The sequence below is a fragment of the Eutrigla gurnardus genome (genome assembly GCF_963514095.1).
Source record: "Eutrigla gurnardus genome assembly, chromosome: 20".
Lineage (NCBI taxonomy): Eukaryota > Metazoa > Chordata > Actinopteri > Perciformes > Triglidae > Eutrigla > Eutrigla gurnardus.
Genome location: NC_139931.1, coordinates 16,274,128 through 16,286,683, shown reverse-complemented (window position 1 = coordinate 16,286,683; position 12,556 = coordinate 16,274,128).

The window sequence follows — 12,556 nt, the reverse complement described above, 5'->3', positions numbered from 1 at the left end:
GTTTAATCAAAGCTCACGTAAAAAACACATTTAAGTTTTTATTGCATTTTGGAAAATATCTTTTCTGGAAATGTGGTTTGTATGAGAGAGAGAGAAAGAGGGGCTGCCTGACACAACTGCCTGTCTTTGCGCCAGTGAAGGTGTTACCATAACACGTTGTGTGCCGACTGCATGTGAGCCACCACTCACATGGGGCCTGCTGGTCACCCCCCCTCCCTTCCTCCCCCCGTCCCTCCCTCCCCTCCAGGTGTTTGGATTAGCCGAGGAAGGATTGAGTGCCGGGGAGGAACAGGGAGGCCCTTTCTGTAAACTGACTCCTCTGCTGCTGCTGTGTACACATATAGCACACTTTCTCAGACTACCCATCTCAAGCCTCGATGACTTTTATGCAGTTTTCTTCTCCTTCTGTTTCCTTTATTTAAATCCTATTATGAGTGAGCACAAGTAAGACCGGACCAGTCAGACCCAGCGCTGCAGCCTTGTATAACATCTGTACAGGGGTGCAGCGCTTCAGTGGTTTAGTCCAAACATGTGGTAACACCTGCTCCTTTGAAAACTGAACACTTCTTTAATATTTAATTTTTTGAAGTTATGCAATTGGTGGGTTGTGATTCTGTTATATAGACATGGAGGTAATGATTAACCTGCTGACTTCAGACTTTGGCAGACAACATATCAGTGTTTACACTTGGGTACAGCTTTCCAGTTAGGCACACCTCTTTAAAGGGTTTATAATCTTATAATGTGTAATCCAATGTCTTAATAAATGGCCAATAAATCTATTACTAAGGCTTTATAGATTCAGTTATAAGAAATGATCAAGAACATCATTTGGGTTAATTATGTTCTGCAAATTACTATCATAGGAAACTCAGAGCATTTATTTATTTACAGTTTTTGCTTGAAACTTAAATGATTAATGTATTATCAAAATGGTTGCGCATTCATTTATTTTTAAATTCTTCTTCTTCTTCTTTTAAAATCTTGATAAATCTACTTATTGTTACTGTGTTAAATATATTTTTAATTTAGTAGTTAACTGGATTTTGTCTGATCATCTCCAGCCCTTGAGGTTCATATGGTCTAAATGTTTTTTCATAACCTGGTGAAGTTGTTTTTTGTATTAATATCCTGTAACCATCCATAAAACTTTAGTAAATTATTCAAAGCCGTTAGTCACAGCTTATACAATGTTTGGCTTTCTTTGATCCCACGGCCATTACAGCATAAAATCATGCATTCTATTACATGAGGCTTTCAAGTGCATTCGCCTCTAAACTTTCCTTTTTCTATTTTCCATCAGGTTGAGCTATTTTCTCATATCTGCCCTTAAGACCCTTTTAGAACCGACGTCATTAAAAATGTGTTTGCATATGTTGACAACGGACGATGTCTGGTTATTGCATGTTCGGTTGTCAAAGACACTTTCAGAGCAACAGGTGTTTCACCCCATGTTGTTATTTAGTGGTATTAGTATATATCAAAGCAAAAGAAGGCCAGTTATGATGAGCGACAGTAGAGTGAGCTGTGGTCTCCTGTGTTACTCTGGGCCTCGGCTGGATCCTGGACTGCTGGTGGGCAGCGCCGTTAGACCAGGTGACTCTCTCCGTGTGCCGATCCGGCAGAGCAGAGACTCTGGTGGAAGGACTATGAACTTACCAACGATCTATTTGCTGAGAACAGCCTCATGGAAGTGATACTTGACTGTTTGTTGTTGTCAACGGAAATGGAATTCCGTAAAGCTGATTGCAGCCACATATTTATGAAGTGATACCTTCATCTTGTGTGTATCAGCCTTTTGGTTTATGCCTCGAACATAACTCACTTTTACTCGTCATTATATTTCCCAGGAAACGATTGGATGTGTAATTAAACCCTACTGCAGCGTTTCATGCAGTCATGTCAGTGTTGTTGCTAGTCATAGACATAATCTCAGGACTCTTCCTGTACATGTCAGCATAGCCTGGAAGGGTTGTTTATGATCTTATATCACCAGGATGCCCCCCCCCCCCCCCCCTTCTCTTTGTTGTTCAGTTCACTTCGTCCGACACGCTGTAGAAGAAACAGGAAGTGTTCCTTTTGTTTGTCTGCTGTTGAAACTAATTCCACACTGACGGCTACAGGTGCAACTTTACTGGCCTGTGTGTGTGTGTGTGTGTGTGTGTGTGTGTGTGTGTGTGTGTGTGTGTGTGTGTGTGTGTGTGTGTGTGTGTGTGTGTGTGTGTGTGTGTGCGTGTGTGTGTGTGTGTGTGTGTGTAGACATTCCCCCATGTGTAGGTGAGCTCTCCTACGTGAGTGAGGGTTGCTTACAGGTATGCGTGTGGTCATGGGGCTTTACGGGCACCAAAAGCAGGGCAGAAACACGAATCCCCCGCCGCTCTCCTTGCAGTCACTGGAACCCGCACGCCTGGAGACAGACAGATGGGCCTGTTGACACTAATCCACTGTATGAGGTAATGGAGTTAGCCTGTGTTTGTGCACTCCTTCTCTGCCACTCCTGACTTACTGACTGACCTACTTAACAACAACTCACGTGGCAGCAAAGCGAACACACACACACACACACGCACGCACACACACACACACTTACTGTTTTCTGTGTGTGTGTGTCGAGTGATTCATTTCTCCATAGTTTCTGAAACTACAGCTAGAATGCTAATGAGAATTCTGATATTTCTGTTCTTTATTTAAAACTATTGGATATTGTCCATATAAAACGTGTATGCATTCATTTAAACCATGCTATCATTATGTTATTAGCAACTATTGTGGTTATAGGAACCTAGTTAACACCATTCACCATTCAACAATGTTAATCAAGTGGAACTGGAAGTATGATAGTCAGGAAACAGAACAAGGTCATTGTAACGTGTGTGTGTGTGTGTGTGTGTGTGTGTGTGTGTGTGTGTGTGTGTGTGTGTGTGTGTGTGTGTGTGTGTGTGTGTGTGTGTGTGTGTGTGTGTGTGTGTGTGTATGAGAATGTTGCTCCTTAGCAGGTGGCAGTTGTTGACTCTGTGAGTGACTTTAAAAGAGCAACATAAGACATTCAGAGGATAAGTAAAGCAGTAAACAGCTAATAAAGACATAGTGGAGCAATGCTTGTTATCAGAGGTTCTCTGTTGTGTGTTGACGAGGCCGATGCTCTCATAAGACGGTTACAGCCGATAACGCCATCCTAACCGGTTGGCTCCAATTCAATTCAATTTTATTTTATATATATAGTGTCATATCACAACAGAAGTTATCTCGGGACACTGAGCAGGACTAGAACAGGGTCAGGATACTCGCCGCTGGCTCAGGCGTCGCCGTGTTGAGAGCCGTTGAGAGGCAATCAAAATGCTCTCAATCTGGCGTAATGCACCTTTCAGGAATGCCTGACCTAGATAAAGAGAGCCAAGCCTTGCCGTTATTATCAACGTTGGATATGATACCTATTATCTGTAATTATTTTGGAAGTTAGGTGCTCCCGAAACAACCTTCCACCACTAGAGCAAACAGTAGAAAAGTTATTGGAAACTGGTGGCCGTAGTTCTACGTGTCCTATATTGTATGTGTACGTACATACTTTGTACATAAATCAGAATATGAAAGAGAAATGCCAACAAAAGTGTGTTAGCACGCTACCATTTGTTTAGAAGCAGTAAACAGGAAGTGAAGCTCAGCCTTGACACATTTTTGTCAAACCACATACTGGATGAAAGGGGAGCGTGGTGTGTTTGACGGAGCTGGCAGTTCAGCGTGCCATGGTCGATGACATGGCGATGACATGGTGATGACATGGCTGTGGCATCTGATAAAAAACAAATGTGGTGGTGGCGGCTTCTTACACAACGGAATGCTTCCATTCACATGATGGGTATGCATGAATATTGTCATTACATTAAAGTTACTGGTGCATGTTGATGCCAGGATATAAATGGAGTTGAAGTGATATTATGAAGTCCGATGAAAACTGTTTTCAATGATTTATCAAAAGTCCTTGGGCCCTTATTGTTACTGTATCATTTCGTACCTTGAAAAACAAGGACTTGCGTCTTTTCACCAAGGTCCCGCGTGTTGCTACAGAGATGATGCATAAAACAAACAATCAGTGTTCACACAGATATCTGCCAGACCTTGATGCAAGAGATTCACCCGTCACATGAGAGAGGAGGAGGAATGAGGGACGAGGAACTCAACGGGGGGGGGGGGGGGGGATTCATCAGTAGAGAGCTAAAAACTCTGAACATCGAGCGAACACAGATTATATGATCCAGTTGTGGGTCCAGGTCCAGGATGCCAGCGAAGGTGATAACCATACAGTCATAAATGGATTACTTTACGATGACATTTAATTAAAGCTGGTTTAAACTAAGGACGTTAACCCGTCTCTTATGATGGGAAAAGGACAAGTAAATAGTCTATCTATGAAAAGAACAGCAGAGGACTCTCACATAGACTTGATACGCATCACATTGAAAATTATTTCAACTTTTTTATTTGTAAGTCCGGGTCCAAGTTTTCTTAAAAGGCATCTATTTCTATTTTTCTTATTCAGACTGGACACTAAGTATTAAATGTACTAAGTAATGCTTTGCGTTAAATGAGACAAAAGGACAGCATTTGAAATTAGCGGTGCCTTGTTTACAATTAGTTCATCAAATCAACTCGTCTTTTTCTTACATTTAATGTGATAAAGTGACCAACATATCCAGTGAGACCCTTATTATTCAAAGATGTACGTCTCTAATGAGTGTGTGTGTGTGTGTGTGTGTGTGTGTGTGTGTGTGTGTGTGTGTGTGTGTGTGTGTGTGTGTGTGTGTGTGTGTTGTGTGTGTTGTGTGTGTGTGCGTGTGTGTTGTGCGTGTGTGTGTGTGTGTGTGTGTGTTGTGTGTGTTGTGTGTGTGTGCGTGTGTGTTGTGCGTGTGTGTGTGTGTGTGTGTGTGTGTGTGTGTGTGTGTGTGTGTGTGTGCGTGTGCGTGTGTGTGTGTGTGTGTGTGTGTTGTATGTAGGTGTCATTTTACTGTAATCGGTGATGAGACAATAAAACTATGATAATGATGATCTTTGTAATCTAACATTGATCAGTATTTCAGCTGAAAGCCGGTTGCATAACAGACCCACTGAAAGCAACATTGCAAAAGAAGATATTTCACAAGAAGCCATTGCAGCCTCATTAAATTACTTTGTTTTCTCGTTTCTTTCTATTACAAAACAGTGAGTCGCGTCTGTGCAGATGTCTGTGTAAACAATGACTAGTTGTTACAGCATGTAGCTGTTTTTTGGCCGGGGCCTAGTGAGGGGAAGCTTATCAGAGGGAACAAGAGGCTGAGAGAGAAGGGTAGAAGAAGGAGAGGAGGAGCATGTGATAGAGAGTGATGGTGAGCTACAGAGACATGGACTGAGGTACAAGGCCTGTCATTGTCTGAGAGCTAATGCCTGGCTGGCACAATAAACCAGATCCACATGGAGGCCGATGAGGAATCCAGGCTCCCGGCCCAGTCCTTTGTCTGTGTCAGGAAGCCAGTGTGGGGAGGGATAACATATCCTGAAACATGCCAGTCAACAAGACACGCTCTCTCACACCTGCCTGCATTCATATATATCCCACTGTAGTTGGCTAACATTGCTGCTACATTCTACAAGGGACAGTTCACCCCTAAATTGTAAATGCATATTTGTCCACCTGTAGTATGGCTGCATGATGTTGAAACAAAAATGACTTGTCCTGCAATATGAAAAATACAGACTAGATCTAAACAAGTTTGTGCTCCATTCAAAAAATCTCCATGAACTCACTGGTTGTATATGAAAGCAAACAAGTCTCACCCACAAAGCTGGTTCACGAGACGAGGTGAAAAATACTTTTGAAAAATGTTCCTGCATAAAAACCAGCTCACAAAAAGCCCTGCAGGCTATTTTGAGTAACCAGGTCATGATTCCTGGAAAAGAGACATTGTTGTTGAGTTGTTTCTTTCAGCAGCACAAGTGGAGTGTCATATACTTACATCGGAGAATCCCACCAAAACATCATAAATTGCACTACGGGTAAAACTAAAAATGTGTTTTTGATTTTGGGGTGAATTGTCTCTTGGACGGTTTAACCCAAAGTCGTCATTATTTTGTAGATGCCCTGACTTTTCCTCTTTAGTATGGAATTCCTACGTCCTGGTGGTTGCATGCTAATACAAAACCCTAAAATAATAAACTACTACTAGGATACCCACTTGATTTGACTAACTAAAGCCCCTCCACCATGAACACCCAACATCTGGCTGTTTGTCTTTAAAGGTTACAATTAGCATACATTCCTGCTCCAGCTTTGACTGGCAATGATTGCAACATGACACCCGGTGGACACGCTCATTTTGGGCCCTATGTGAAGTGAATATATAAATATGTAATAAAGAATATCAACAGGGATTTGGACAATAATTATCGTTTCTTAATCTACAAAAGCATGCAATTAACATGCTCTCCTCGAAGCCACCAGACTCCAGTCAGCCAACGGCCATTAAACCTCCTAAAGGTAGTGTGGATTGTGTTAAATGGTGTATGTGTTTGTTCTTTTGTGCAAGAATGTGCCAAGTGCGCCTACAAGTGTGCCTCCAATGTGACCTTGACCTCTGACCCTGTTAGGAAATGGCTACGTCTTTTTTGACACATGATCCCCAAAACAATCTTACACAAGGCTCTCTGGAACGTCCGCTCACAATCCTCTCAGGTCTCACTCACCTGAGGCCCGTTGTTCACGGCTTTGTGACAAACTGGATCCAACTGGATGCGAAACTCGGCCACTGACGTTGAGTGTGTGTGTGTGTGTGTGTGTGTGTGTGTGTGTGTGTGTGTGTGTGTGTGTGTGTGTGTGTGTGTGTGTGTGTGTGTGTGTGTGTGTGTGTGTGTGTGTGTGTGTGTGTGTGTGTGTGTGTGTGTGGGAAGAAGCGTCCGTTACACTTGACACACTCTGGAGCTGCCGGGTGTGTGTGCATGAACTGATAACGTGAGCGGTGTGTGTGTGTTACTGTATTCAGGTCACAGTATTATCTATGTATGTGAACAACACGCAGATCTTCGGCAAACCACCTGTTTACCAAGAAACATAACCGGCGTACAGTCGGTCACACACACAATGTAAACAACCGCCTTTGAGCTCTTGCATTTGTTTGTGAGGCTCATCTCTCTTCTCTGCACAAAGGCAACTGTGGATTATAGATAGCGCTATTATTTGCTCCCTCAGTCACATACAAAGGGATCTTTTTATACCCAGTTGCGTAACAGGCCGCTGAACAGAGTTTAGCTTCTCTGCTTTCAGATCCTCTCGCTGGGAGACCCTTCTTGGAGGGTCACCCCCCCCCCCCCCCACCCCACCCCATCATATCTGGGTTTCACTGTGAACCGCGTTGACGCCCTGCTGTGTGTGCAACACTTCTGTCACTTCTGTTTGTGATTTGTGCCTGTAGCACAGCTGCACGGGGCAGGTCAAGTCCAGGCGTCTTAAAATCACCGTGCAGGAAACGGCGGCGTTAGCGTGGCGTTTGCCCGTCGGCGTCTTAAAGTGGAGCCGAAGCGGCATGTAGCTTCCGTGTGGTGACGTATTTGAGTGAAACAGAACAGACAGGCGGGACGTAATGCTGGGAGGAATTAGATTTTATGGTTGAAAAGATTAGCTTTGATTAGATTTGCAGAGCTGTAGTTGCAGATTGATCAGGATATTATTGGTTGATCGGTTGGCTGATTTAAGGATGCATCTTATAATGTTTTCAGGGAGAACATAAACACAAATAAATGTATGTTTTTGGTCATTTGTATTTATTGTTAAATAGGTTCACAATGTGACTGGGGATGTGGGATAAAAAGGCATTTTTCATTTAAGCTGGACTTTTAAGTAAGGGTGTAATGACAACATTCACAGTTCAGTACCTTTTTGATACAAAAGGAAAGCAAAGAACATGCAGACAATAGCCTTTTAGTAATTTATTCTAAACAGTTGCTCTTTTTGTAACAGTTAAGGCACTCGATACTGGCATATTGTCAAAAATCAGAACAGAGTGATGTAAATGTAATGTAATTTCCCCTGCTGGGATCAATAAAGTATTCCGGATTGTGTTGATGATTCCTGAACTGGGCTGTGACTTTTTTAAACCCAACAGGATGCAGAACGGACTGACACTCGCTCACATCAACGCACATTGTAGCACTCTGACCGTATGCTTTCATTCTGTATCGTCTACGATGGAGTTTGGTCACATTTCTACGCGTCGATGAGTCACTTTGGCTCGGTGTGAACCTGCAGTGGGAGGAGCCTGAACGCTGTAGGTAGAAGTACTCGCCTTTTGTGTTTTTGTTCCGCTAATTGGCACGACCGGGTGACTCTGTCCTAAATGAAAGTGTATCCACAAATATACCCAACTTCAGCTGAACCCTATCATGCAGTTTGACCCAAATCGTAGTCCGAGCTTCATTAACTGGGCTAAACCAACTAGCATGCTACAGGTGACCCCCCACATGCACCAGTAGTGAAGGCAAACAGCTGTTTAGGTCACACGGCACAGTAGGAACGTCCAGTACTGAATCTGTCCGGTACGGATACGTGTCCTGTTACACCCCGACCCATCAGTGACTCACTCAGTCCTTGATGCATAACCATGATTTAACTTCCCTGCTGCAGCGCTCCCTGCCAGTGTGGAAAGTGTGCTTCCCTCAGTATGTGACACACTGCCCTGAACGGTCCACTCGTAATGGAAGGCTGTAGTCACCCACCCACACTGATGCAGGCAGCTGCTGCCGGGGGCCCCGAAACATTCCAGTCTGAGGAGAAGCTAAAAATCCCCCCATCCTCCTCTCCTACTCCCTTGGACCAGACATGAAATAGCACCTTTGTTCTAGGTCTCCTTAAAAGGTGGCCCTAGTGGTCGCACTTTTAACACCGGGGGGGAACTAACTGAACATGCTGATAGATAACGGACGCTCCGCAGCAGAGATGCGACATTCCTGCACTCGGCCGTTGACGTGGATTAAAGCCAGTGGAGACACGTGACTGCAGTTTAGTGTGTTGCTTGGTGATCTCCCAGGCTGCTGTATATGGTCAGGATTCTTGGAGCAGAGAGGAGGTTTCCTCTGAAGTCACGGAGGAAAAAAGGGAGGAGGGTGGGGCGCCAAGAGACAGAGCCATGTTAGGAAGGCCAAATCTGAATTTCAAGCATGCCCTCCTTTTTGCTGCCCCTGGTCCCCACCCACCAACCCACCGCACCGCTGCACCCCTCCGTTACCCCACAGCCTCACAGGCCTCGGCTGCTTTGCCGTGGCGCACGGGTTCACTTAAGGCTTCGCTGCTTGTGAAGCTATTTGGTGGAAGGGTAAGAGCAAGGCAGGGCCGTGCCGAAGAAAGTGGGAGGGGCTGACCTACATTTTGCTTGCTGCCTCCAGCGCCAGGATTTAGCACTTTTGTGGATACCCACAAAGGACTGATTGACTAATACCTATTTTTGGTTCAAATTATGGCTTGCACACATCAAAGGATGGAAGATTACACCAGATGGTCGCTTGAGAAAGCGTTTTAGCATGTGACAGTTAAACTGATGAAGCAAGACGAAACGAAAGGTCATTTAACTGAGATATATGTGACCAAAGAAAAAGGCATGATGTGAATGTTTGCCAAAATAAATAGTTAGAAGTTCCTTTAGTTTAGGAGCAAATGCCTGAAAGACAAATGACACCATCGTAGCCTCTGTTTATTACGAAATAGCAAATTTGATCATGCTAATCCTTTGCTTACATGTGACTGCATGTTTGTCTTTGAACTTTAAAAACCATCTCCAGATGTGGCTCGGATCCAAACGCAAAAGAATTTACTTTTTTTTTTGTTGCTGAAAATCAATCTGGATATTCAAAACAACACAGATTTGAGGTCTGACAGTCTGAAGGCTGTGTTGCTTCCTTATTGGCAGTGAATATCAATGCTGTACATATCCCCCCCCCCCCCACACACACACACATACACATATTAGTGTGACTCTCAATGTTCTGCTCTTTGTTTCCTCGTTCCTGCCACTCCCTTTGTGCCCACACACACACACACACACATCAGACGGCACACACCGACACACACCAGCGACACCTGTGATTGTGACTTTCCTGAAGGTCACTCAGGCTGGAGCCCGTCCAAAGTCAACAGTAAGCAGAACACACGGCCAACTGCCATTCCTGTGTGGCTCGCTGGGGAAAAAAACCAAAAGCCTCTTGTTTTGGTTGACGAATATGTGGCCTGAACAAGTCTCCAGATAGCCGACGAAGCTCTTGAGCGTTTGACTTTAAGGCTTTGTTACAGACCGTCATAGAAATATCTGTTAAAAAGGTTGAGAATGCCTCGTGTTCCGAGTTCTTGTTTTCCGTCTCTCGATGCTCCTCTGGCTGAAACGCGTCACGTGTGACTGCTGACCTAATTTTTTTTTTTTGCAGTGGACGGGGAATTGAAAACAAAAACAGAGACAAGGCAAGTGAGGGTAATTTGCCATGAATGAACCCTCCCCTCACTGACATGCACACACACACACATGCACACTGTAAGGTCCTGGGCCCCCCGACTGAGCCCTCTAAAATCCAAACAAACATTCCTCACTCTCCCTGGCCCGGTCCCACAGGAACACAGACAGTATGCTACTCAGTGCAGGCAGCAGGTTGCCTGGTATTGTGGAACACCTTCCCCAGTGCTTTCCAACATAAACCACAACACTGCTGGCTTGAGATATGGCCTCTGTGAAATCAGTGTTTTTGCTTGCATAGCAGACAAAAATAAAATGCCACAACAGACGTTTTAAGATTTTAACAAAAAGAAAGTGTGATTTTTGTTTGTTTTGGTTGAAGAAGCGCATGTATTACAGGAACGGTGCTGGCTTTTTCTTTATCTCTGTCGATGGCACACAAACATCCGATCTGCACGTAGCTCCATGTGTTTCCGCGCTTTTAAACATTACCAGTAAAGGTTTCATTATGATGCTGCGTATCGTAAAACCTTCCGATAGCCGCCAAGTCAATATTGAGATGAGATTAGCGCAGTTTCGTTTATGGCTCTTGTTTGATGTGCCCCGCTCTCCGTCAGGTGCAGCACATACGACTCAGGCCTAATGGTGAAAATACCATTGTATTCTTTCACTGAGTTTCACAAGAATTGTATTAAGGCTTATCGTCACACTACATAAACCCGTTCCTTTTCAGTTACATAATCGCTTTGTTCCTCATGGCAAACCATTAAACCGTGACGTTGAGAAGATAAAGAACGCCCTCTCAGATTTAACTGGAATTGGAGCCTTTGCGTATACGTTGGACAAGTCATTGTGTAATAAACACAAGGTGACACGGTCAGATTTTCCTCCTATCATCAGTGGATGCCAGAGATTTTGGCAGCCTCAGTGTTATTGCAGTCTTGGTGAAACAACATTGCCCAGCTGCTGACAACCAACATGTTCGTCAGGCTTCAGTTTGTTGTCTTGGCCTGTGAAATCGCAGTTTGTCATCGCTGGTTTTTGAGAAGCCATTGTTTTGTCAGCGTTTTGTTAAGCATCAGCATCGCACAGCACACTCAAACGATCTGATATACTGCAAACACTTGGATAAACTGAGACGTTCCAGATTGTACGTATGATATCACTCCGCGCCCTGGTCTCCCTGCCGTACGAGTCCAGGGGTCCGTTTCACAAAGCAGGTTTAGTAAAAACCTTGAGTTAGTTAACCCTGAGATGAGGGAAACTCTGGTTTTTCGGTTTCACAAAGCCAGTTCAGCATAAATCTGAGTCAGTTACCCGGGTAACATACTCCGTGAACCTAACCTGCTCGCTAGCAGGTTTGCTTCAACAAACCGTGAGTTTCTCCCTACATGTCTCCGCCTTTTTACGGAATCTGAACCAACTCTGGAAAAAATGTGCCGTCCTTTCATCGTCAACCTAATCGATATGGAAATAAAAGTGATTCTAGTAGCTTTGCGTCGGGAGAGGATTTTGATTACCTTTCCTTTCAATCACATTAGATATTATCTAAACAATATTCTCCGACATTTTCAACATTTCATATCGCGGACATAATCCGCAACCAGATTCTTTGCGGTGGTAGTGTTTTTGCGAACGGGAGATTTATGAAATGTTTAAGTACATTTCTGTGTTGAAATATCTGCTTATATTTACTGTTTAATATGTGAAATATGATTAAAATCATATGCCTTAGTCAACGTATTTGCGCAATATTCTTATGCTTAATTTTCAACTGAAGCCACTTTCTTTCTGTGTCTGGGGGGATTACACCCAATGAAAATGACATTTTATTCAGTGCGCTACTTTGTGAATCACGGGAATTGAACCACTATCGCCTGCACCATAGGCAGCGTTGCTAACCATTACACCACAGTGTCGCTCTGCAAAACTGAAAATGAACACTTATTACCTTTAGATCAATCAACTGTTTCATTCAGTTATACACATTAGATCGGGCAGTAATTGTCTGCCACGCTAACTATCGCTACTTTGCTGCAGTTACGTTGCTCCTCTTTCTCAGGATGAGCTCGTTTTCTACATAAACACTCAGTAAT